The 25942-nt window shown below is 41.4% G+C and overlaps 1 pseudogene; it reads left to right on the forward strand.

Moving 5' to 3' along the window:
- Positions 1354 to 3999, forward strand: Gm7690 (predicted gene 7690; annotated as a pseudogene).

Consider the following 25942-nt stretch of genomic DNA (forward strand, 5'->3'; position numbering starts at 1 on the left):
TTTCTCTAGCTTCTCCATTGAGGGCCCGATGTTCCGTTCCATCTTATAGATGACTGTGAGCATCCACTTCTGTATTTGCCACGCACTGGCATAGCCTCATACAAGACGGCTATAACAGGGTTCCTTCAGCAAAATCTTTCTGGCATTGTACAATAGTGTCTGGGCTTGGTGGCTGATTATGGGATGGATCCCTGGGTGGGGTAGTCTCTGGATAGTCCATCCTTTTGTCTTAGCTCCAAACTCTGTCTCTGTAACTCCTTTCCTGGGTATTTTGTTCCCTATTCTAAGGAGGAATGGGGTATCCATATGTTGGTCTTCCCTCTTCTTGATTTTCTTGTGTTTTGCAAATTGTATTTTGGTTGTTCTATGTTTCTGGGTTAATATCCACTTATCAGTTATTGCATATCTAATGACTTCTTTTGTGATTGGGTTACCTCACTAAGGATGATGTCCTCCAGATACATCCATCTGTCCAAGAATTTCATAAATCCATTGTTTTTAATTGCTGAGTAATACTCCATTGTGTAAATGTACCACATTTTCTGTATCCATTCTTCTGTTGAGGGACATCTGCGTTCTTTCTAGCTTCTGGCTATTATAAATAAGGCTGCTATGAACATAGTGGAGCAGGTGTTCTTATTACCAGTTGGAACTTCTTCTGGGCATATGCCCAGGAGAGGTATTGCTGGATCTTCTGGTAGTATTAAGAGACTCTTGAATATCTGACAACACCATGATTATGGTATATAATTCAAATTTTTGAAGTGACTTATACGGACTCTCAGCCACCTTACATCTTCTGATTTTTATCCTGCCTTTCCTGATTTACTGGCATCAGTTTAAAATGTAGGGTCTACAGATATTGGAGTTCCCTTTATTATACATGGGAGACACCAAATAGTTCTTTTTAGGGTATCTGTTGTTTATCTCTTCTAAGAAACTACTGCATGCTTTTTGTCAATGTTCATCTTGTGCCCATAATGAGGAATTTTCTGTGTTAGTAAAAGGTATGACAATTTCAGCCGGATCCATTCCAACTAACTGTTGAATTTTATTTTTCCTTTTACTATCAATTCAGAGAATTTCTCAATGTAGGTTTTTAATTTATTACTCTGATTATGTGCTAAAAATACATTCAAATATATAATTTTCCTTCTGCACAAGAATTCCTGTAGGGAAACGAGTAGAAGGTAAGATAGCAAAGATGCAGGCCATCTTTGGATCAATATGATCTAGATGTGAATACTGCAATTTCTTTCCTACCAAAGCTAACTCCTTCTCAGCATCAGCTGGTAGTTTCCTTAGGCTACTTAAATCTTTACCACCTTGTAAGGTTTGAAATAAATTGCTTAGGACTTGGTAATGGCGACAGGTTTGTTGGAGCACTATAACATGGTATGGGAAATGAAGACAAATCAGATGCCTAGTGCAGTACAGAAACTCCTGCTGGTGATGGAGAAGAGAGCATCAGGAATGAATGACTCACTGGAGTTGCTGCAGTGTAATGAGAATCTGCCATCCTTTCCAGGATACAACTCCTGTGATCAGCACATGCAGCTTGATGACCTTCCTGAACTTCAGGCTTCAAAGTGATCCTATCCAATCTGCCATATAGCAGCTAAGTTCAGATGTATCTCATCAAGAATATCCAAAATGATCTTGGAGCCAAAATACCTCAGATATACCGGAAAATACTCACTTTGAAGATGAGGTGGACTGGCTAACAGAGTTAGCAAATATTGCCACTAGTCCACAAAGTCCACTGATGCAGTGCTTGTTTTATAACAGATCATCTCCTGTGCACATCTTAGCTACTACCAAATGTTTACATTCCTATGCATGCCCACCACCAGTGTCCTCTTCTTCAAAGAGCAGACTAGCCTTCCTTCATGACCACTGGAAGGAAGAAACACCAGTAAGACATGAAAGGGCAAATAGTGAATCAAAGTCCGGCATTTTCTGTATGTCCTCCCTGTCAGAGGTGGTGATGACCTGGATTGGTGCAATTCCTGGCCATCCATCATTTGGCACTGCTTTCTGGAAGGCACATGGCTGTGCTTCCATAAGGAAAGCAATAAGGAATGGCAAGATGTAGAAGACTTTGCTAGAGCTGCCGGCTGTGATAATGAGGAAGAGATCAGAAGAGCTATAGGTCTGATGGTCTAAAGTTGTTATCCTATGAAGAGAGTGTGTTATTCCCTGAGTCTGTACTAAAGTTGACATTTGATCCTGGTACAGTAGAAGATGGCTTGCTTACTGTAGAGTGCAAGCTGGACCACCCTTTCTATGTTAAAAATAAAGGCTTGTCATCATTTTTCCAAGCTTGACTGTAGTACAGCATGGCATTCCATGCTGTATACAGCATGGCATTCCATATTGTGAAATTCATATTGGTGACATATGTTTACCTCCGAGATACCCTGATGCCATTAATTTTGATGATTCAGGTGTTTTTGATACATTTAAAAGCTATGACTGCACACCTATGGACTTTTCTGCGGTTTATGTTTTGAGTAGTATGGCTTGTCAGAGCCATGTGTCTTTGTCTTGTGGAGGACCTGGTACAAGTCAAGAGTTTGCGGGATCTGAATTCAGTAAAAGCTATGGTTCACTTGGATCATCACAGCTCTCTTCTAGTTCTTTGTGTGCTAAAGCTGTCAAAAGCCACAGCTCAGGGACTGTGAGTGCTACTTCTCCTAATAAGTGCAAAAGACCAATGAATGCCTTCATGCTTTTTGCCAAAAAATACAGCGTTGAATATACTCAGATGTATCCAGGGAAACGTAACAGAGCCATAAACATGATCCTTGGTGACAGGTGGGAAAAAAAATGAAGAATGAAGAAAGGAGGATGTACACATTAGAAGCAAAGGCTTTGGCTGAAGAAAAAAAAAAGCTTTTAAATCCTGACTGTTGGAAAAGGAAAGGAACCAATTCAGGGTCCCAACAGCATTAAACCTGATGCTTGTATTTGTATATCTGTATCTGCATAAGTACTGAATCTGGATAGAAAATCTTGGAAGAGCTTGGTCTCGCCATTTGTCCTACATTTGTGTGACCATAAAATGCTGGGAGCATTGAGTTTTTTAATGATTTAATGGGTGAGGATTGCTTTCTCCATTAGAGCATTAAGTAAGTTACAACTATCAACATTGTAAACCAAATTGCCTTATTTTCCTTCCAAACTTCATATATCTATCAGGTAATATAGGCTTGAAAATTGATATCCTGTGGTGCTAAAGCACAATAGAAAGATGTGTATACATATTTTATTTTAAATTGTATGAAAGGGAATTTAAAAATACATAACTGCTGTTTATACATCAGCTCCTTACTGCTTATTAATCTGTACTGTACCCACGATATGAGGAATGAAACAGAAGCTGCCTTTCCATGAATAGCCACCACATGGTCCAGCATCTCTGCCAAACACAGTTGCTTCTAGTCTGGCCAGTGCCAAGAGACAACATATCATGGCAGGTGGATGGTGTCATTGTCTCAGTTCAAAGAGCCACCTTCTTCAGATACCATGGGCATGTGCTGAGTGGATGTACCAGTGGGCAGAACACCTCCATGATTTTCAGTAGGGACCAAGCCAAGCCAAAGTGCAGTCAGTTAATAGCATTGGGACAGTCATTGTAATGGTGCTGTTATCAGTCATCACCATTGTATTTTACCGTGTTCCATGTCTCCTCAGCCACATATCCTACATCTATGTCATTGTCTCTCTATGGTGGGGGCAGACTTTACACTTACTGGAGTGCAACACTTGCACTTTACTCCCTCCGGCTTCTAAAATTGAGCAAGTACTTTGGCAGTACAGCTGCTTTTGCTCTGAGCTACAATCATGACTTCTCATGTTACTTACCAAGTGATATTTTTGGTTAGCAATCACAGCTGTAAAATTGATTTAAATTCATTACACTTGTTAAACATATGGCCCTTCAATTTTGCACACTATATTCTTGTATATTATTTCAAATAAAAGAGAAAAAAGCTCAAAAAAAGAAAGAAATTGCTTAGCTCTTGTGTTGCCAAGCCAATCACAAGCCATAGCCAGTTGATATCTCCCAGTAGCTTCAGAAAGTCATTAAGAGTCCTTAGTTGGTTTCTTCTGATTTGCACCTTTTGTGGCCTAACACTTTGCAGACTCATTTTAATCCTTAGATAACTAATAGAATCCCCTCTTTGTATTTTCTCTGGGGCAATTTGCAATCCCCAGGAAGGCAAGGGTTTGTGTTCTTTTACTTCATCAAACATTCTCTCCACAATAGTTATAACTGGATCAGCCAATAAAATGTCATCCATATAATGATAAATAATGGATTGGGGAAATTGTGAATCATCTCCAATGGCTGTTGTACAGAAAATTGACACAAGGTAGGACTATTAAATATTCCTTGTAGCAGGACCTTCCAATGATATCTTTTAATTGGATGACCTCTATTGAAGGTAGGTACTGAGAAAGCAAACCTTATTGCATCCACATAGAGGAATTGTAAAGAAACAGTCTTTCCAATCAATCACTATGATAGGCCATTCCTTAGGCAACAAGGGTGCAATGGGATTCCAGGCTACAAGGAACCCATTGGCTGAATAAGCTTGTTAATCGATCTGAAATCTGTCAACATCCTTCATTTGCCACACTTCTGTTTAATGACAAATACTGGAGAATTTCAAGGTCTGGTAGACTCCTCTATATGCTGAGCTTCCAGCTGCTACTGGACTAGTTGTTCTAATGCCTGTAGTTTTTCTTTTGTCATAGACAATTGATCAATCCAAATGGGTTATTCAGTCAACCACCTTAGTGTTAAGGCTGTTGGTGTCTTGGCAGCGGTTGCTCCTTTGGGTATAGCTAAATTGTCAGCCTCTGCTGTATCTTGATTATGGACAGCTTGAACAGTCTGTAACTACCTTTGATAATATTCTGTAATGAATTTAAAATTTTTATTAGGAGCCTGATGGGCTTCATGGCTAGATACTGAGACTGGGAGGATATTAATTTGGGTTTTCCACTGCTGTAACAGATCTCTTCCCTATAAGTTAATGAATATATCAGACACCTGTGGCCTCAATTTTCCTACCTGACCTTCTGGTCCTATACATTTAAGCCATTTGGTACTTTATTTTATTTGAGATAAGGTCCCAACTCCTTGAAATTGGATATCTACTTCTTTTTTTTTTTTAACACTTATTTTTTTCTTTTTTAAAAGATTTATTTATTGATTATATGTAAATACACTGCAGCTGTCTTTAGACACTCCAGAAGAGGGTGTCAGACCTCATTATGAATGGTTGTGAGCCACCATGTGGTTGCTGGGATTTGAACTCCATACCTTCAGAAGAGCAGTCGGCTGGGGTGCTCTTACCCACTGAGCCATCTCACCAGCCCGGATATCTACTTCTTGAAGTGGCCAACTTACAGGCCAAGATTTTGGAAAGATAATGGTGGCATCTGCCCCAGTGTCAACCATTCCTTCAATCTCAATATGGTGTACTATCATTCTTAGTTTTGGCCTTTGATACTCTAGAAGTTTGCCAAAATAATTCGGTTTTGGCTCCCTTTGAGGATTTTTGAATTGTCTATAGAACTTGCCCAGCTTTGTCTGGTCTCAGAACATCTGTTTTTTTGAAGCAGTGACATTTAACTGTCCTGAGGAAGAGAACTCTTTCTGCCTGCCATTGGGGTCTTCGAGAGGCCCCCTGGGAATATTTTTGGCAGGGTGTTGCTCCATTTGTCTGTTGTTGCTCTACATTCCATAGTCAAATGTTGGCCTGTGCCACATGTTTGACATATTCCAGAAGGAATAGGCCCTCTTTTGGTATTACTTTGGTTTTTCCTGCAGTCATTTCTGAGATGAGCCCACTCCCCACAATTAAAACATTTTGAAACCTTGGGTGATTTCTAGGTGTCTAGTGGCAGCTTTTCCCACTACAGTCATATCAGGTGAGTGAGATCCAACATCAGCTGAATATCTAATCCACTCATCTATTGATACTGACCTTGCCCTCCATGGTCTAACTGCTTCTTTGCATTCAGCATTCATATTTTCAAAGGCTACAGACTCTATTATTGCCTTTCTTGCTGCTCAATCTGATATACTCCTTTCCACAGCTGAGATTAGCCTTTGTAAAAAGTCAGGGAAATTTTCTTGTGTACCTTATATGACTTGAGTAAATAGTTCAAGTCTTTTCTCTGATTCTGCAAGGTTGTCCCAGGTCTTTAAGGCTGACAAATGACACAATGCCAGAGTTTCTTCATAATATACAGCCTGCACCTCTACCGCAGCAAATGACCTTCACCAAGCAGTTAGTATGTGGAAACCTCTCTACCCTTTGCTCTATTTTGTTGTGTTATCTTCCTTGCCTCATCTCTCCACCATGTGAACCATTGTAAATTTGTAGCAGGTTCTAGTATTTCTCTTGCCATATCCTTCCAGTCTTGAGAGATTATGCTATTTTTAATAGCCCAAGAAGTCGGGATTTGTTTTACAAGTGGCTACTTCATTCCCAAATTATTGACACTTTCCTTAAATTTTCTCAGATCTAACACATCCACAGCTTGCCATTCAATTTCCTGATAACTCTGGATAATCTTTGTCTGGAGGTCTTTGTTGTATACTAACCAGATAGACTAAAGTTTGTTTTCTAATAACTTTTCATTGGCTTTCCCTGATTTTATCTTCTGTTTCTACCTGAGTATTTTCTTTAATTGAAAATTTAAATTTCTCCCTTAATGTCTTTGTCTACTCTTCATATCTCTTCCTGTTACTTGAGCTCGAGTATTCTCTGTTCATGGTTCTGCCTCCACATTTTGATTTTTTTCTTTAAATAGCAATTCTGATAGTCTGCTATCCATTTTATTTTGATTGATTAGTTTTATGCTCCAAGTGTAGTTTCCAATCCTCATTATTTTCTTTCTGCTGCTCAGTTTGATGTGTGAGCTGCGACATCCTTTGTTCTAGCCCTTTGTTCTAGCATCTTTTCTAGCTCCTGTCTCCCACCTCCATTTTCATCTTTCTGTCTCTTATTCTGATCTATAATCTCCTATGTCTTCAATTCTGGTGTTTCCTCTAAGCCATGTTGCCAATTTCTCTTTCTGTTGTTCTTGCTGCTCTATAATTTCCTGTATCTTCTGTTCTAAGCCCTGCTTCCATAAACTTAGCTTCTCTATGCTGTAATTCTAACATTTCAGCATCTGCCTGTGAGGAGCAGATGTGGCGGCAGTCCCAAAGGCGCCAGGGACTGCAGCTAAGTCGTATGATTTGCACCTGACTTCCTCATATAAACCACAAGCATCTTGAGCTGTGCAGGTGTACTAGGATACCAGTGAATCCATTTTGATGGAGATATGCCCCTGCTGCCCTGATAAGCTGAAGCTGCGTGCCTGGTGAGGTGGCATGGCCTGCTGTGCATGGATGGGAACTGAGAGTATAAAAGAGTGAGAGGCCCAGGGTTCGGGGGAGATATAAACAAGGAAGATATAAACAGGAGAGATATAAACAAGGGAGATATACAAGCCCCTTCTGCTCCACTCGAGCCCAGGGTACCTTGCCAGCGGACTCACCCGACACCCGCAAGGGCCCACACAGGATTCGCCACGGGATCCTAAGACCTCTGGTGAGTGGAACACAGCGCCTGCCCCAATCCAATCGCGGGGAACCTGAGACTGCAGTAAATAGGGAAGCAGACTACCCGGGCCTGACCTGGGGCACAAGCCTCTTCCGCTCCACTTGAGCCCCAGGGTACCTTGCCAGAGGAGTCGCCTGACACCCGCAAGGACCCACACAGGATTCCACACAGGATCCTAAGACCTCTAGCGAGTGGAACACAACTTCTGCCAGGAGGCCGGTTCGAACACCAAATATCTGGGTACCCTCCCTGCAAGAAGAGAGCTTGCCTGCAGAGAATACTCTGCCCACTGAAACTAAGGAGAGAGCTACCCTCCCAGGTCTGCTTATAGAGGCTAACTGACTCACCTGAAAAACAAGCTCTTAACAGTGACAACTATAACAGCTAGCTTCAGAGATTACCAGATGGCGAAAGGCAAATGTAAGAATCCTACTAACAGAAATCAAGACCATTCACCATAGTCAGAACGCAGCACTCCCACCCCACCTAGTCCTGGGCACCCCAACACAACCGAAAATCTAGACCCAGATTTAAAAACATTTCTCATGATGATGATAGAGGACATCAAGAAGGACTTTCATAAGTCACTTAAAGAATTACAGGAGAGCACTGCTAAAGAGTTACAGGCCCTTAAAGAAAAGCAGGAAAATACAACCAAACAGGTAGAAGTCCTTAAAGAAAAGCAGGAAAACACATCCAAACAGGTGATGGAAATGAACAAAATCATACTAGAACTAAAAGGGGAAGTAGACACAATAAAGAAAACCCAAAGTGAGGCAACGCTGGAGATAGAAACCCTAGGAAAGAGATCAGGAACCATAGATGCGAGCATCAGCAACAGAATACAAGAAATGGAAGAGAGAATCTCAGGTGCAGAAGATTCCATAGAGAACATCGACACAACAGTCAAAGAAAATACAAAATGCAAAAGGATCCTAATTCAAAACATCCAGGAAATCCAGGACACAATGAGAAGACCAAACCTACTGATAATAGGAATTGATGAGAATGAAGATTTTCAACTTAAAGGGCCAGCTAATATCTTCAACAAAATAATAGAAGAAAACTTCCCAAACATAAAGAAAGAAATGCCCATGATCATACAAGAAGCCTACACAACTCCAAATAGACTGGACCAGAAAAGAAATTCATCCCGACACATAATCAGAACAACAAATGCACTAAATGAAGATAGAATATTAAAAGCAGTAAGGGAGAAAGGTCAAGTAACATATAAAGGAAGGCCTATCAGAATTACACCAGACTTTTCACCAGAGACTATGAAAGCCAGAAGAGCCTGGACAGATGGTATACAGACACTAATAGAATACAAATGCCAGCCCAGGCTACAATACCCAGCCAAACTCTCAATTACCATAGATGGAGAAACAAAAGTATTCCATGACAAAACCAAATTCACACAATATCTTTCCACGAATTCAGCCCTTCAAAGGATAATAACAGAAAAGAAGCAATACAAGGATGGAAATCACACCCTAGAACAAGCAAGAAAGTAATCCCTCAACAAACCAAAAAGAAGACAGCCACAAGAACAGAATGCCAACCCTAACAACAAAAATAAAAGAAGCAACAATTACTTTTCCTTAATATCTCTTAATATCAATGGACTCAATTCCCCAATAAAAAGACATAGACTAACAGACTGGCTACACAAACAGGACCCAACATTCTGCTGCTTACAGGAAACCCATCTCAGGGAAAAAGACAGACACTACCTCAGAGTGAAAGGCTGGAAAACAATTTTCCAAGCAAATAGTCTGAAGAAACAAGCTGGAGTAGCCATTTTAATATCGGATAAAATCGACTTCCAACCCAAAGTTATCAAAAAAGACAAGGAGGGACACTTCATACTCATCAAAGGTAAAATCCTCCAAGAGGAACTCTCAATTCTGAATATCTATGCTCCAAATGCAAGGGCAGCCACATTCATTACAGACACTTTAGTAAAGCTCAAAGCACACATTGCACCTCACACAATGATAGCGGGAGACTTCAACACACCACTTTTATCAATGGACAGATCGTGGAAACAGAAATTAAACAGGGACATAGTGAAACTAACAGAAGTTATGAAACAAATGGACCTGACAGATATCTACAGAACATTTATCCTAAAACAAAAGGATATACCTTCTTCTCAGCACCTCACGGGACCTTCTCCAAAATTGACCATATAATTGGTCACAAAACAGGCCTCAACAGATACAAAAATATTGAAATTGTCCCATGTATCCTATCAGACCACCATGGCCTAAGACTGGTCTTCAATAATAACATAAATAATGGAAAGCCAACATTCACGTGGAAGCTGAACAACACTCTTCTCAATGATACCTTGGTCAAGGAAGGAATAAAGAAAGAAATTAAAGACTTTTTAGAGTTTAATGAAAATGAAGCCACAACGTACCCAAACCTATGGGACACAATGAAAGCATTTCTAAGAGGGAAACTCATAGCTCTGAGTGCCTCCAAGAAGAAACGGGAGAGAGCACATACTAGCAGCTTGACAACACATCTAAAAGCTCTATAAAAAAAGGAAGCAAATTCACCCAAGAGGAGTAGACTACAGGAAATAATCAAACTCAGGGGTGAAATCAACCAAGTGGAAACAAGAAGAACTATTCAAAGAATTAACCAAACGAGGAGTTGGTTCTTTGAGAAAATCAACAAGATAGATAAACCCTTAGCTAGACTCACTAGAGGGCACAGGGACAAAATCCTAATTAATAAAATCAGAACTGAAAAGGGAGACATAACAACAAATCCTGAAGAAATCCAAAGCACCATCAGATCCTTCTACAAAAGGCTATACTCAACAAAACTGGAAAACCTGGACGAAATGGACAAATTTCTGGACAGATACCAGGTACCAAAGTTGAATCAGGATCAAGTTGAACATCTAAACAGTCCTATATCCCCTAAAGAATAGAAGCAGTTATTAATAGTCTCCCAGCCAAAAAAAGCCCAGGACCGGACGGGTTTAGTGCAGAGTTCTATCAGACCTTCAAAGAAGATCTAATTCGAGTTCTGCACAAATTATTTCACAAAATAGAAGTAGAAGGTACTCTATTACTCATTTTATGAAACCACTATTACTCTGATACCTAAACCACAGAAAGATCCAATAAAGATAGAGAACTTCAGACCAATTTCTCTTATGAATATCGATGCAAAACTCCTCAATAAAATTCTCGCTAACCGAATCCAAGAACACATTAAAGCAATCATCCATCCTGACCAAGTAGGTTTTATTCAAGGGATGCAGGAATAGTTTAATGTATGAAAATCCATCAATGTAATCCATTATATAAACAAACTCAAAGACAAAAACCACATGATCATCTCGTTAGATGCAGAAAAAGCATTTGACAAGATCCAACACCCATTCATGATAAAAGTTTTGGAAAGATCAGGAATTCAAGGCCCATACCTAAATGTTGGGAGCCGCCCCCACATTCGCCGTCACAAGATGGCGCTGACATCCTGTGTTCTAAGTGGTAAACAAATAATCTGCGCATGTGCCAAGGGTATTTTACGACTACTTGTACTCTGCCTTTCCCGTGAACGTCAGCTCGGCCATGGGCTGCAGCCAATCAGGGAGTGATGCGTCCTAGGCGAAATATAACTCTCCTAAATAGGGAAGGGTTTTCGGTTTCGTATTTGGGGTGGCTTTCGCTTTTGGGGCTGGGGGTTTGCGCTCCTGGCTCCTGAAGATGTAAGCAATAAAGTTTTGCCGCAGAAGATTTTGGTTTGTTGTGTTCTTCCTGGCCGGGCGCGCGAACGCTATTAAGAATTGGTGCTGAAACCCGGGACGAGAAAACCCCGGGAAGAGAAAACCTGGGATGAAAATTACCATCACCGGCGCAAGGAAGATCCCTCATTCCAGAACCAGAACTGCGGGTCGCGGTAATAAAGGTTCCCGTAAAACAGACTGTTAAGAAGGATTCAACTGCATGAATTCAGAACTTTTCAGCTGGGGGAACAGAGTACCAGTGAGTACAGCTTTACAAGGTAAGTCTGGTCTTGAACTTTCTAAGGAAATTCAAGACAGTCTATCAGAAGTAAAGTGGAAAATCGCTTTACAAGGTATGTTTGGCCTTGAATTTTTTCTAGTGTTAGGAGCCCTTTTGTTCCTTTTCACATGTTATCAGGTGATTAAGATAGGGCTGAAAATTCTGGATGAAATTCAGGGCAATCTATCAGAAGTAAAGCGGGGAGAGAGAGTAGGAGCAAAGAGAAAATATGGTACACAAAATAAGTATACAGGCCTTTCCAAGGGTCTTGAACCCGAGGAAAAGTTTAGGTCAGGTAAGAATACCTGGGGAGAGATTAGAAGGAAGGAAAAGAAAAAAGAAAAGAAAAAAGATCGATTAGCGGAGGTCTCTAGGAGATACTCGTCACTAGATGAGCTCAGGAAGCCAGCTCTTAGTAGCTCTGAAGCAGATGAAGAATTCTCCTCTGAGGAAACAGACTGGGAGGAAGAAGCAGCCCATTACCAGCCAGCTAATTGGTCAAGAAAAAAGCCAAAAGCGGCTGGCGAAAGCCAGCGTACTGTTCAACCTCCGGGCAGTCGGTTTCAAGGTCCGCCCTATGCGGAGCCCCCGCCCTGCGTAGTGCGTCAGCAATGCGCAGAGAGGCAGTGCGCAGAGAGGCAATGCGCAGAGAGGCAATGCGCAGAGAGGCAGTGCTCAGAGAGGCAGTGCGCAGAGAGACAGTGCGCAGAGAGGCAGTGCGCAGACTCATTCATTCCCAGAGAGGAACAAAGGAAAATACAACAGGCATTTCCAGTCTTTGAAGGAGCCGAGGGTGGGCGTGTCCACGCTCCGGTAGAATACGTGCAGATTAAAGAACTCGCCGAGTCGGTCCGTAAATACGGAACCAATGCTAATTTTACCTTGGTGCAGTTAGACAGGCTTGCCGGCATGGCACTAACCCCTGCCGACTGGCAAACGATTGTAAAAGCCGCTCTCCCTAGTATGGGCAAATATATGGAATGGAGAGCGCTTTGGCACGAGGCTGCACAAGCGCAGGCCCGAGCAAACGCAGCTGCTTTGACTCCAGAGCAGAGAGATTGGACTTTTGACTTGTTAACGGGTCAGGGAGCTTATTCTGCTGATCAGACAAACTACCATTGGGGAGCTTATGCCCAAATTTCCTCCACGGCTATTAGGGCCTGGAAGGCGCTCTCCCGAGCAGGTGAAGCCACTGGGCAGTTAACAAAGATAATCCAGGGACCTCAGGAGTCCTTCTCAGATTTTGTGGCCAGAATGACAGAGGCAGCAGAGCGTATTTTTGGAGAGTCAGAGCAAGCCGCGCCTCTGATAGAACAGCTCATCTATGAGCAAGCCACAAAGGAGTGCCGAGCGGCCATAGCCCCAAGAAAGAACAAAGGCTTACAAGACTGGCTCAGGGTTTGTCGAGAGCTTGGGGGACCTCTCAGCAATGCAGGTTTAGCGGCTGCCATCCTTCAATCCCAAAACCGCTCCATGGGCAGAAATGATCAGAGGACATGTTTTAACTGCGGAAAGCCTGGGCATTTTAAGAAAGATTGCAGAGCTCCAGATAAACAGGGAGGGACTCTCACTCTTTGCTCTAGGTGTGGCAAGGGTTATCATAGAGCCGACCAGTGTCGCTCTGTGAGGGATATAAAGGGCAGAATCCTTCCCCCACCTGATAGTCAATCAGCTTATATGCCAAAAAACGGGTCATCGGGCCCTCGGTCCCAGGGCCCTCAAAGATATGGGAACCAGTTTGTCAGGACCCAGGAAGCAGTCAGAGAGGCGACCCAGGAAGACCCACAAGGGTGGACCTGCGTGCCGCCTCCGACTTCCTATTAATGCCTCAAATGAGTATTCAGCCGGTGCCAGTGGAGCCTATACCATCCTTGCCCCCGGGAACCATGGGCCTTATTCTCGGCCGGGGTTCACTCACCTTACAGGGCTTAGTAGTCCACCCTGGAGTTATGGATTGTCAACATTCCCCTGAAATACAGGTCCTGTGCTCAAGCCCTAAAGGCGTTTTTTCTATTAGTAAAGGAGATAGGATAGCTCAGCTGCTGCTCCTCCCTGATAATACCAGGGAGAAATTTGCAGGACCTGAGATAAAGAAAATGGGCTCCTCAGGAAATGATTCTGCCTATTTGGTTGTATCTTTGAATGATAGACCTAAGCTCCGCCTTAAGATCAACGGAAAAGAGTTTGAAGGCATCCTTGATACCGGAGCAGATAAAAGTATAATTTCTACACATTGGTGGCCCAAAGCATGGCCCACCACAGAGTCATCTCATTCATTACAGGGCCTAGGTTATCAATCATGTCCCACTATAAGCTCCATTGCCTTGACGTGGGAATCCTCTGAAGGGCAGCAAGGGAAATTCATACCTTATGTGCTCCCACTCCCGGTTAACCTCTGGGGAAGGGATATTATGCAGCATTTGGGCCTTATTTTGTCCAATGAAAACGCCCCATCGGGAGGGTATTCAGCTAAAGCAAAAAATATCATGGCAAAGATGGGTTATAAAGAAGGAAAAGGGTTAGGACATCAAGAACAGGGAAGGATAGAGCCCATCTCATCTAATGGAAACCAAGACAGACAGGGTCTGGGTTTTCCTTAGTGGCCATTGGGGCAGCACGACCCATACCATGGAAAACAGGGGACCCAGTGTGGGTTCCTCAATGGCCCCTATCCTCTGAAAAACTAGAAGCTGTGATTCAACTGGTAGAGGAACAATTAAAACTAGGCCATATTGAACCCTCTACCTCACCTTGGAATACTCCAATTTTTGTAATTAAGAAAAAGTCAGGAAAGTGGAGACTGCTCCATGACCTCAGAGCCATTAATGAGCAAATGAACTTATTTGGCCCAGTACAGAGGGGTCTCCCTGTACTTTCCGCCTTACCACGTGGCTGGAATTTAATTATTATAGATATTAAAGATTGTTTCTTTTCTATACCTTTGTGTCCAAGGGATAGGCCCAGATTTGCCTTTACCATCCCCTCTATTAATCACATGGAACCTGATAAGAGGTATCAATGGAAGGTCTTACCACAGGGAATGTCCAATAGTCCTACTATGTGCCAACTTTATGTGCAAGAAGCTCTTTTGCCAGTGAGGGAACAATTCCCCTCTTTAATTTTGCTCCTTTACATGGATGACATCCTCCTGTGCCATAAAGACCTTACCATGCTACAAAAGGCATATCCTTTTCTACTTAAAACTTTAAGTCAGTGGGGTTTACAGATAGCCACAGAAAAAGTCCAAATTTCTGATACAGGACAATTCTTGGGCTCTGTGGTGTCCCCAGATAAGATTGTGCCCCAAAAGGTAGAGATAAGAAGAGATCACCTCCATACCTTAAATGATTTTCAAAAGCTGTTGGGAGATATTAATTGGCTCAGACCTTTTTTAAAGATTCCTTCCGCTGAGTTAAGGCCTTTGTTTGGTATTTTAGAAGGAGATCCTCATATCTCCTCCCCTAGGACTCTTACTCTAGCTGCTAACCAGGCCTTACAGAAGGTGGAAAAAGCCTTACAGAATGCACAATTACAACGTATTGAGGATTCGCAGCCTTTCAGTTTGTGTGTCTTTAAGACAGCACAATTGCCAACCGCAGTTTTGTGGCAGAATGGGCCATTGTTGTGGATCCATCCAAACGTATCCCCAGCTAAAATAATAGATTGGTATCCTGATGCAATTGCACAGCTTGCCCTTAGAGGCCTAAAAGCAGCAATCACCCACTTTGGGCGAAGTCCATATCTTTTAATTGTACCTTATACCGCTGCACAGGTTCAAACCTTGGCAGCCACATCTAATGATTGGGCAGTTTTAGTTACCTCCTTTTCAGGACAAATAGATAACCATTATCCAAAACATCCAATTTTACAGTTTGCCCAAAATCAATCTGTTGTGTTTCCACAAATAACAGTAAGAAACCCACTTAAAAATGGGATTGTGGTATATACTGATGGATCAAAAACTGGCATAGGTGCCTATGTGGCTAATGGTAAAGTGGTATCCAAACAATATAATGAAAATTCACCTCAAGTGGTAGAATGTTTAGTGGTTTTAGAAGTTTTAAAAACCTTTTTAGAACCCCTTAATATTGTGTCAGATTCCTGTTATGTGGTTAATGCAGTAAATATTTTAGAAGTGGCTGGAGTGATTAAGCCTTCCAGTAGAGTTGCCAATATTTTTCAGCAGATACAATTAGTTTTGTTATCTAGAAGATTTCCTGTTTATATTACTCATGTTAGAGCCCATTCAGGCCTACCTGGCCCCATGGCTCTGGGAAATGATTTGGCAGATAAGGCCACTAAAGTGGTGGCTGCTGCCCTATCATCCCCGGTAGAGGCTACAAGAAATTTTCATAACAATTTTCATGTGACGGCTGAAACATTACGCAGTCGTTTCTCCTTGACAAGAAAAGAAGCCCGTGACATTGTTACTCAATGTCAAAGCTGCTGTGAGTTCTTGCCAGTTCCTCATGTGGGAATTAACCCACGCGGTATTCGACCTCTACAGGTCTGGCAAATGGATGTTACACATGTTTCTTCCTTTGAAAAACTTCAATATCTCCATGTGTCCATTGACACATGTTCTGGCATCATGTTTGCTTCTCCGTTAACTAGAGAAAAAGCCTCACATGTGATTCAACATTGTCTTGAGGCATGGAGTGCTTGGGGGAAACCCAAACTCCTTAAGACTGATAATGGACCAGCTTATACGTCTCAAAAATTCCAGCAGTTCTGCCGTCAGATGGACGTAACCCACCTGACTGGACTTCCATACAACCCTCAAGGACAGGGTATTGTTGAGCGTGTGCATCGCACCCTCAAAGCCTATCTTATAAAGCAGAAGAGGGGAATCGAGACTCTACCCCGAGCACCAAGAGTGTCTGTGTCTATGGCACTCTTTACACTCAATTTTTTAAATATTGATGCTCATGGCCATACTGCGGCTGAACGTCATTGTTCAGAGCCAGATAGGCCCAATGAGATGGTTAAATGGAAAAATGTCCTTGATAATAAATGGTATGGCCCGGATCCTATTTTGATAAGATCCAGGGGAGCGGTTTGTGTTTTCCCACAGAATGAAGACAACCCATTTTGGATACCAGAAAGACTCACCCGAAAAATCCAGACTGACCAAGGGAATACTGATGTCCCTCGTCTTGGTGATGTCCAGGGCGTCAATAATAAAGAGAGAGCAGCGTTGGGGAATAATGTCGACATTTCCACTCCCAATGACGGTGATGTATAATGCTCAAGTATTCTCCTGCTTTTTTACCACTAACTAGGAACTGGGTTTGGCCTTGATTCAGACAGCCTTGGCTCTGTCTGGACAGGTCCAGACGACTGACACCATTAACACTTTGTCAGCCTCAGTGACTACAGTCATAGATAAACAGGCCTCAGCTAATGTCATGATACAGGGAGGTCTCATGCTGGTTAATCAACTCATAGATCTTGTCCAGAATCAACTAGATGTATTATGACAAATAACTCAGCTGGGGTGTAAACAAAAGTTTCCGGGATTGTGTGTTACTTCCATTCAGTATGTTAAATTTACTAGGGCAGCTAATTTGTCACAAAGTCTTTCTCAGTATATGTTACAGAATTGGACAGCTGAATTTGAACAGATCCTTCGGGAATTGAGACTTCAGGTCAACTCCACGCGCTTGGACCTGTCCCTGACCAAAGGATTACCCAATTGGATCTCCTCAGCATTTTCCTCCTTTAAAGAATGGGTGGGATTGATATTATTTGGAGATACACTTTGCTGTGGATTAGTGTTGCTTCTTTGGTTGGTCTGTAAGCTTAAGGCCTAAACTAGGAGAGACAAGGTGGTTATTGCCCAGGCACTTGCAGCTCTAGAACATGGAGCTTCCCCTGATATATCTATGCTTAGACAATAGGTCGCTGGCCACTCAGCTCTTGCATCCCACGAGGCTAGACTCATTGCACGGGATAGAGTGAGTGTGCTTCAGCAGCCCCAGAGAGTTGCACGGCTAAGCACTGCAGTAGAAGGGCTCTGCGGCATATATGAGCCTATTCTAGGGAGACATGTCATCTTTCAAGAAGGTTGAGTATCCAAGTGTCCTTCTCTCCAGGCAAAACGACACGGGAGCAGGTCAGGGTTGCTCTGGGTAAAAGCCTGTGAGCCTAAGAGCTAATCCTGTACATGGCTCCTTTACCTACACACTGGGGATTTGACCTCTATCTCCACTCTCATTAATATGGGTGGCCTATTTGCTCTTATTAAAAGAAAAGGGGGAGATGTTGGGAGCTGCCCCCACATTCGCCGTCACAAGATGGCGCTGACATCCTGTGTTCTAAGTGGTAAACAAATAATCTGCGCATGTGCCAAGGGTATTTTACGACTACTTGTACTCTGCCTTTCCCGTGAACGTCAGCTCGGCCATGGGCTACAGCCAATCAGGGAGTGATGCGTCCTAGGCGAAATATAACTCTCCTAAATAGGGAAGGGTTTTCGGTTTCGTATTTGGGGTGGCTTTCGCTTTTGGGGCTGGGGGTTTGCGCTCCTGGCTCCTGAAGATGTAAGCAATAAAGTTTTGCCGCAGAAGATTTTGGTTTGTTGTGTTCTTCCTGGCCGGGCGCGCGAACGCTATTAAGACCTAAACATGATAAAAGCAATCTACAGCAAACCAATAGCTAACATCAAAGTAAATGGAGAGAAGCTGGAAGCAATCCCACTAAAGTCAGGGACTAGAGAAGGCTGCCCACTTTCTCCCTACCTGTACCACGTAGTAGTTGAAGTATTAGCCAGAGCAATTCGACAACAAAAGGAGATCAAGGGGATACAAATTGGAAAAGAGGAAGTCAAAATATCACTTTTTGCAGATGATATGATAGTATATATAAGTGACCCTAAAAATTCCACCAGAAGACTCCTAAACCTGATAAACAGCTTCGGTGAAGTAGCTGGATATAAAATTAACTCAAACAAGTCAATGGCCTTTCTCTACACAAAGAATAAACAGGCTGAGAAAGAAATTAGGGAAACAACACCCTTCTCAATAGTCACAAATAATATAAAATATCTTGGTGTGACTCTAACTAAGGAAGTGAAAGATCTGTATGATAAAAACTTCAAGTCTCTGAAGAAAGAAATTAAAGAAGATCTCAGTAGATGGAAAGATCTCCCATGATCATGGATTGGCAGGATCAACATTGTAAAAATGGCTATCTTGCCAAAAGCAATCTACAGATTCAATGCAATCCCCATCAAAATTCCAACTCAATTCTTCAACGAATTAGAAGGAGCATTTTGCAAATTCATCTGGAGTAACAAAAAACCGAGGATAGCAAAAACTCTTCTCAAGGATAAAAGAACCTCTGGTGGAATCACCATGCCTGACCTAAAGCTTTACTACAGAGTAATTGTGATAAAAACTGCATGTTACTGGTATAGAGACAGACAAGTAGACCAATGGAACAGAATTGAAGACCCAGAAATGAACGCACACACCTATGGTCACTTGATCTTCGACAAGGGAGCTAAAACCATCCAGTGGAAGAAAGACAGCATTTTCAACAATTGGTGCTGGCACAACTGGTTGTTATCATGTAGCAGAATTCAAATCGATCCATACTTATCTCCTTGTACTAAGGTCAAATCTAAGTGGATCAAGGAACTTCACATAAAACCAGAGACACTGAAACTTATAGAGGAGAAAGTGGGGAAAAGCCTTGAAGATATGGGCACAGGGAAAAAATTCCTGAACAGAACAGCAATGGCTTGTGCTGTAAGATCGAGAATTGACAAATGGGACCTAATGAAACTCCAAAGTTTCTGCAAGGCAAAAGACACCGTGAATAAGACAAAAAGACCACCAACAGATTGGGAAAGGATCTTTACCTATCCTAAATCAGATAGGGGACTAATATCCAACATATATAAAGAACTCAAGAAGGTGGACTTCAGAAAATCAAATAACCCCATTAAAAAATGGGGCTCAGAACTGAACAAAAAATTCTCACCTGAGGAATACCAAATGGCAGAGAAACACCTGAAAAAATGTTCAACATCCTTAATCATCAGGGAAATGCAAATCAAAACAACACTGAGATTCCACTTCACTCCAGTCAGAATGGCTAAGATCAAAAATTCAGGTGACAGCAGATGCTGGTGTGGATGTGGAGAAAGAGAAACACTCCTCCATTGTTGGTGGGATTGCAGGCTTGTACAACCACTCTGGAAATCAGTCTGGCGGTTCCTCAGAAAATTGGACATAGTCCTACCGGAGGATCCAGCAATACCACTCCTGGGCATATATCCAGAAGATGCCCCAACTGGTAAGAAGGACACATGCTCCACTATGTTCATAGCAGCCTTATTTATAATAGCCAGAAGCTGGAAAGAACCCAGATGCCCCTCAACAGAGGAATGGATACAGAAAATGTGGTACATCTACACAATGGAGTACTACTCAGCTATTAAAAAGAATGAATTTATGAAATTCCTAGCCAAATGGATGGACCTGGAGGGCATCATCCTGAGTGAGGTAACACATTCACAAAGGAACTCACACAATATGTACTCACTGATAAGTGGATATTAGCCCAAAACCTAGGATACACAAGATATAAGATACAATTTCCTAAACACATGAAACTCAAGGAAAATGAAGACTGAAGTGTGGACACTATGCCCCTCCTTTGAAGTGGGAACAAAACACCCATGGAAGGAGTTACAGAGACAAAGTTTGGAGCTGAGATGAAAGGATGGACCATGTAGATACTGCCATATCCAGGGATCCACCCCATAATCAGCATCTAAACGCTGACACCATTGCATACACTAGCAAGATTTTATCGAAAGGACCCAGATGTAGCTATCTCTTGTGAGACTATGCCGGGGCCTAGCAAACACAGAAGTGGATGCTCACAGTCAGCTAATGGATGGACAGGGCTCCCAATGGAGGAGCTAGAGAAAGTACCCAAGGAGCTAGAGGGATCTGCAACCCTATAGGTGGAACAACAATATGAACTAACCAGTACCCCGGAGCTCTTGACTCTAGCTGCATATGTATCAAAAGATGGCCTAGTCGGCCATCACTGGAAAGAGAGGCCCATTGGACACGCAAACTTTATATGCCCCAGTACAGGGGAACGCCAGGGCCAAAAAGGGGGAGTGGGTGGGTAGGGGAGTGGGGGTGGGTGGGTATGGGGGACTTTTGGTATAGCATTGGAAACGTAAATGAGCTAAATACCTAATAAAAATGGAAAAAAAAAAAAACAAGGGATATATAAACAAGAAGAAACAGGACTGAATAAACGTGTGCAGAAGGATCATGTTGCAGTGTCGTTCTTCCTGGCCAGTTGAGTGCGCACAAGATCTGCCTTATTTTGATTTGCTAGCTTCTGTAAATTATCCTCTAGACTTTGCTTCCAAATTTTATCTCTTGTCTCCTTTCTTTTCAGTATGATCTGTGAGCTGCTGCATCCTTTGTTGTAGATTCTTTTCCAACTGCTAGTCAAAACTGCAAGGGGAAGTCTGTCAGTCTCCCATATGTCACCAGTTAATTGTTTCTATATAGTAACCAGCCTTTCTACTATTCAGAGCACATTCCAAGAGGTTGTAAAACAATTAATCAAATGTCATATAAAGGTAGGTAACCATTTATTATAGGTGCTAGGACAGAAGATAAAAATTGATTGGGTTTATCTATACAAACTTCTCTAATATCTTAGTTATTATTTTTAACTTTAATAAACCTATAGAGCTGTGACAGGTGATAAATGTTTAGCCAGATAATTACTCCTAATGGAGATGCATGTTATTCATGCATAAACAACATGGATAGAAATTGTAAACTTCTATTTCAATTTATAATTTGATTTCATGTGTGGACTTGTGATAAACATTCTAACATGTGATCATGTGTTCTGAAAGAGATATAAGTACTGAGGGCAAAGAGATGAGAGAAAGAATTTTTCCTATTTCCCACTTAAGATCTTACTGCATTTTGCCCTTTTCTTAGATAGCTTTCATAGGAAACATTTTACAACTTAATAAAAAAATGCTATAATCCCTTTTCAGAGTTCCCTTTTTCTTCCTGTAACTTCAGATTAGCATACTAAAAGTTAGAGCTGCATAGTTCCTGCTGAGATAGAACAAAGGCCACATTATTTAATTTATTAAATAATGTTAGACAATAGTTGTCAATTGCCTAAGCCAGCAGCTTTTAACCCTTTAAAAGAGCAAGAAAGTTTTTTGAAATGTTTAGAAATAATCTTCTGTATTTTGGTATAGTTAGAGAGCTAGAACATCTGGAGAGCCTCAGACTTTAAAGCCACACCAGAATCCTACTCTGTGCCCTGTCTCTACGCTCTCCAGGCTGGGAAGCTCCCAGCATCTAAATTGGTGCCTTGGAACAGGGACTTTGAAGAAGTTAAGTCTAAGTCGACATAGATAGGACTCTCAATTGGGTCTTGCAAACCCTTTGGCCAGGGAGTGCACAGTTATGGAGGATAAGAAATAGTTGATATTGCCTACTGCCATCAGCAAAGGCTGGTATTTGCTACCATCAGCCTGGTTACACCAGGAACCATCAGATCTGGCTTTAATTGTTTACTGCAATCAGCAGTGGTTAAAAGTAGATGTCATCAGCATCTTGTTGATTTGCTTGGGTACCAGCACCCAGGTTATGCCAAGAGCCATCATCTCTGGCTTTAATTGCCTGCTGCCATCAGCAGAGGTGAATAGTAGGTGCCATCAGCATCTGGTCAGTTTGGTTGGGTACCATCAGTACCTGGAATATGTTAGGAGTATAATCTTATACCTATTATCTTATACCTGTCAGGATGGCAGAAATCAATAGTACTGTGAAAGCAAATGCTGGTGAGGATGTGAAATAAGGGAACACTCCTCAATTACTGCTGGGAGTGAAAATGTGTATAGCCACTATGAAAATCAGCATGGTGGTTCCTCATAAATTTGGGAATCAATCAATCTCGATATCAGCTATACCAGTCTATGTCATATACCCAAAGGATGCTTCATTATAACATAAGATCACCTGCTCAACCTCATTGCTACTCAGTAATGCTCTATTCATAATAGGCAGGAATCTGAAACAACTCTAGATGCCCCTCAATAAAGAATGGATATATAAAATGTGGTGCATTTATACAATGAAGTATTACACTCAGTTGAGTTGACCTGTCTGCCTGTTCCTAGTCCACCAATAAAAATCTATGCTAAATTCCTCCCAGGGAGATCAATGTGTCCCCATAGTACATTCCTCCATAGTTAGCATCTCTAGGTCTGTGGATTGTAGCTTGTTTCTCTTCTATTTAATGGATAATAGTCACACATAATCAAACATGTATTGTATTTATCCTTCTCGGTCTGGATTACCACACTCAATATGATTTTTTTTTTTAGTTCCATCCATTTGCCTGCAAATGTCACAATGTCAGTTGAGGAGTGGTATGGAAACATAGCACAGTGTAAAATTTCTAGAGTACACAAAGCCAATCTATTGAGATCCACAAATAATAGGGAGATGGATTCCCAGCTGGCCATCTCTTGTCACCAACCGAAGTTACCAATACAAGGACTGGTTCTATCCAATTGAATTATGGGTTCAGGGAAGCTCCCAGGCAAGCCAGGCTGTTGTCAAGACAATAGATTACTCTCCACAAAGTAACATCAGAATCAGAGCCCCATTGCTAAAGACAATATATATATATGTCTCGCCAACATTCTAGTTCTAGTGCCTTTGGTGCAGAAGTGTACTCTGCAGGCTACCCAAAGAGAGATCAAAACACCAGTACAGACTTAAAAACTCTTTGATCACAATACTGTCCTGCTTGCAGAATATATTGGGGTAATGATATCACAAAGCATGTAGGATTTGACTTAGGGCCCACTTCAGAATATAGAGCCCATTTTAGACACTCAGGTTCAGACTCAGGAACCTAGAGTAAAATAAAATACAATAGTATTTTTTTTTTAAAGAAAGGATGGGAGGAATCAAGGAAGCAAGGAAAGGAAGAAAGAAAGGAAGAAAGGAAGGAAGAAAGGAAGAAAGGAAGAAAGGAAGAAAGGAAGAAAGGAAGAAAGGAAGAAAGAAAGAAGGAAAGGGTGGTAAAATGAGTCCCAGTGATGTTCTGCTATACTAATGGATTGGTGCCTTTGTCATTGGAGGAGTTTCCTCCTGAATCAGGTGGGAAAAAATGCAGAGACCTATGGCCAGACAGCTCTAAAATGAATGTCTCCATCAGTTCCTTCCCATCAGAGCTAGGGTAACCCAATAGAGGAAGATGTGAAGAGAGTGGGGGAGCCAGGGAAACAGAGGATGTCATGAGATTAAGGTCTTCTAGAGCCTCTTGAGTAGCTGGGTAGGGTTCATGTGAGTTCACAGAGAATGAAGCAGTAAGCAGAGAGCTTCCACTGGTCTGCACTGGGTCCTCTGTGTATATATTGTGGCTTCCACTTTAGTAATTTTATATGATTTCTGAATGAATGAACAAGTGTGTCTCTTGCTCTTACGTCTACTCTTGAGTTCTTTTCTTTCTATTGATTTGCATTGGTCAAGTCAATGTGATTTTTGTTGCTGTTGTTTCCTTACTGTATCTTTGTTAGGTTTTGTTGTTGTCTTTAGTAGTCTGTTCTAAGGAGAGGCAGAGGGGAGTGGATTCAGATGGAAAGAAATGTGGGGTGGGGGCTGGGGGACTGGGAGGAGGAAGGAAATTGTGATCAGGATATGTGGTAAAAATAAAATTATTAATAATAAAATAAAATAAGCTGCCAATCTTGAAATTCCAGGTAGAAGACCAAAAGTTCATTTGAGAAATCTAACCAGATGTAAAAGAAAAAAAGAAAATAAACATTTTACACTTTCTTTGTATCATTGATATAAAGACACAGATTAATGGAATGGATGGAAAAACAGGATCCATCCTGCTGCATCCAAGAAACACACCTCAACATCACAGATCCATAACCTCAGGGTAAAGGAATGGAAAAAAGATATTCTAAGCCAATGAACCTAAGAAATAAAATAATATATCCATTTTAATATCTAACAAAACATATTCTAAACCAAAACAAAGCAGAAGAGACAGGAAAAGCCCTATATATAAACAAAGGAAAATCCAAAGAATTATATACCAATTTCCTTTATGAACAAAGGCATCCATCTATAAACTAATTATTTGCAAACCAACTAAAAGAGAACACATGAAAAAGACAATCCACTATGATCAAGGAGAATTGACCCCAGAGATACAAGAATGCTTCAACATATATAAATTGATAAATATAAAGTAGCATATAAACAACCAAAAGTCCTGGAGACACTAGGGTTGCAAGGAACACATTTCAGCATAATCAAGGCAATTAGTCCACAGAAGGCCCACAGCCAAATCAACTTAAATGGAAAGAAACTTGTCTTAGGTTTTACTGCTGTAAACAGACCCATGACCAATGCAAGTATTATAAATGACAACATTTAATTGAGACTGGTTTACAAGTTCAGAGGTACAATCCATTATAATCAAGGTGGAAGTTTGGCAGCATCCAGGCAGACATGGTGCAGACAGAGCTGAGAGTTCTACATCTTCATCTGAAGACTGCTAGCAGAATACTGACTTCCAGATAGCTAGCGTGATGGTCTTAAGCCCACACCCACAGTGACACACCTTCTCTAACAAGGCCATACTTTTAATAGTGCCACTCTCTGGGCCAAGCATATACAAACCATCACAAAACTCAAAACATTTCCACTAAAATCAGGATCAAGATAATGATGTGTACTCTCTTCAAACCTATTCAATATAGTGCTTAAAGTCTTTGCTAGAACAATAAGACAACTGAAATAAGATTAAGGGAATAAAAAAAAAAGATCAAGGGAATACAAATTGGAAAGAAAAAATCAAAGTGTCATTATTTGCGGATGATATGATTATACACATACATAACCCTAAAAATTCCCCTGAGAAATTCCTACAGCTGATTAACACTTTCAGAAAAGTGGCAGGACATAAAAATAACTCACAAAAATCAGTACCCATCCTATATACAAATGAAAAATTAACTGAGAAAGAAAACACGAGAAACAATACCTTTCACAACAATCTTAAATAATATATTGGAGTATCTCTCACCAAGAAAGTGAAAGCTTTATATGATAAAACCTTTAAGACACTGAAGAAAAAAATTGAAGTAGGTATCAGAAGATGAAAAGATCACCACTTCTGTCTTAATCAGTGTTTTACTGCTTGAAAAGAAATCATGACCACTGAAGCTCTTATAAAGGAAAA

The sequence above is a fragment of the Mus musculus genome, chromosome 1 (assembly GCF_000001635.26).
Source record: "Mus musculus strain C57BL/6J chromosome 1, GRCm38.p6 C57BL/6J".
Classification (NCBI taxonomy): domain Eukaryota; kingdom Metazoa; phylum Chordata; class Mammalia; order Rodentia; family Muridae; genus Mus; species Mus musculus.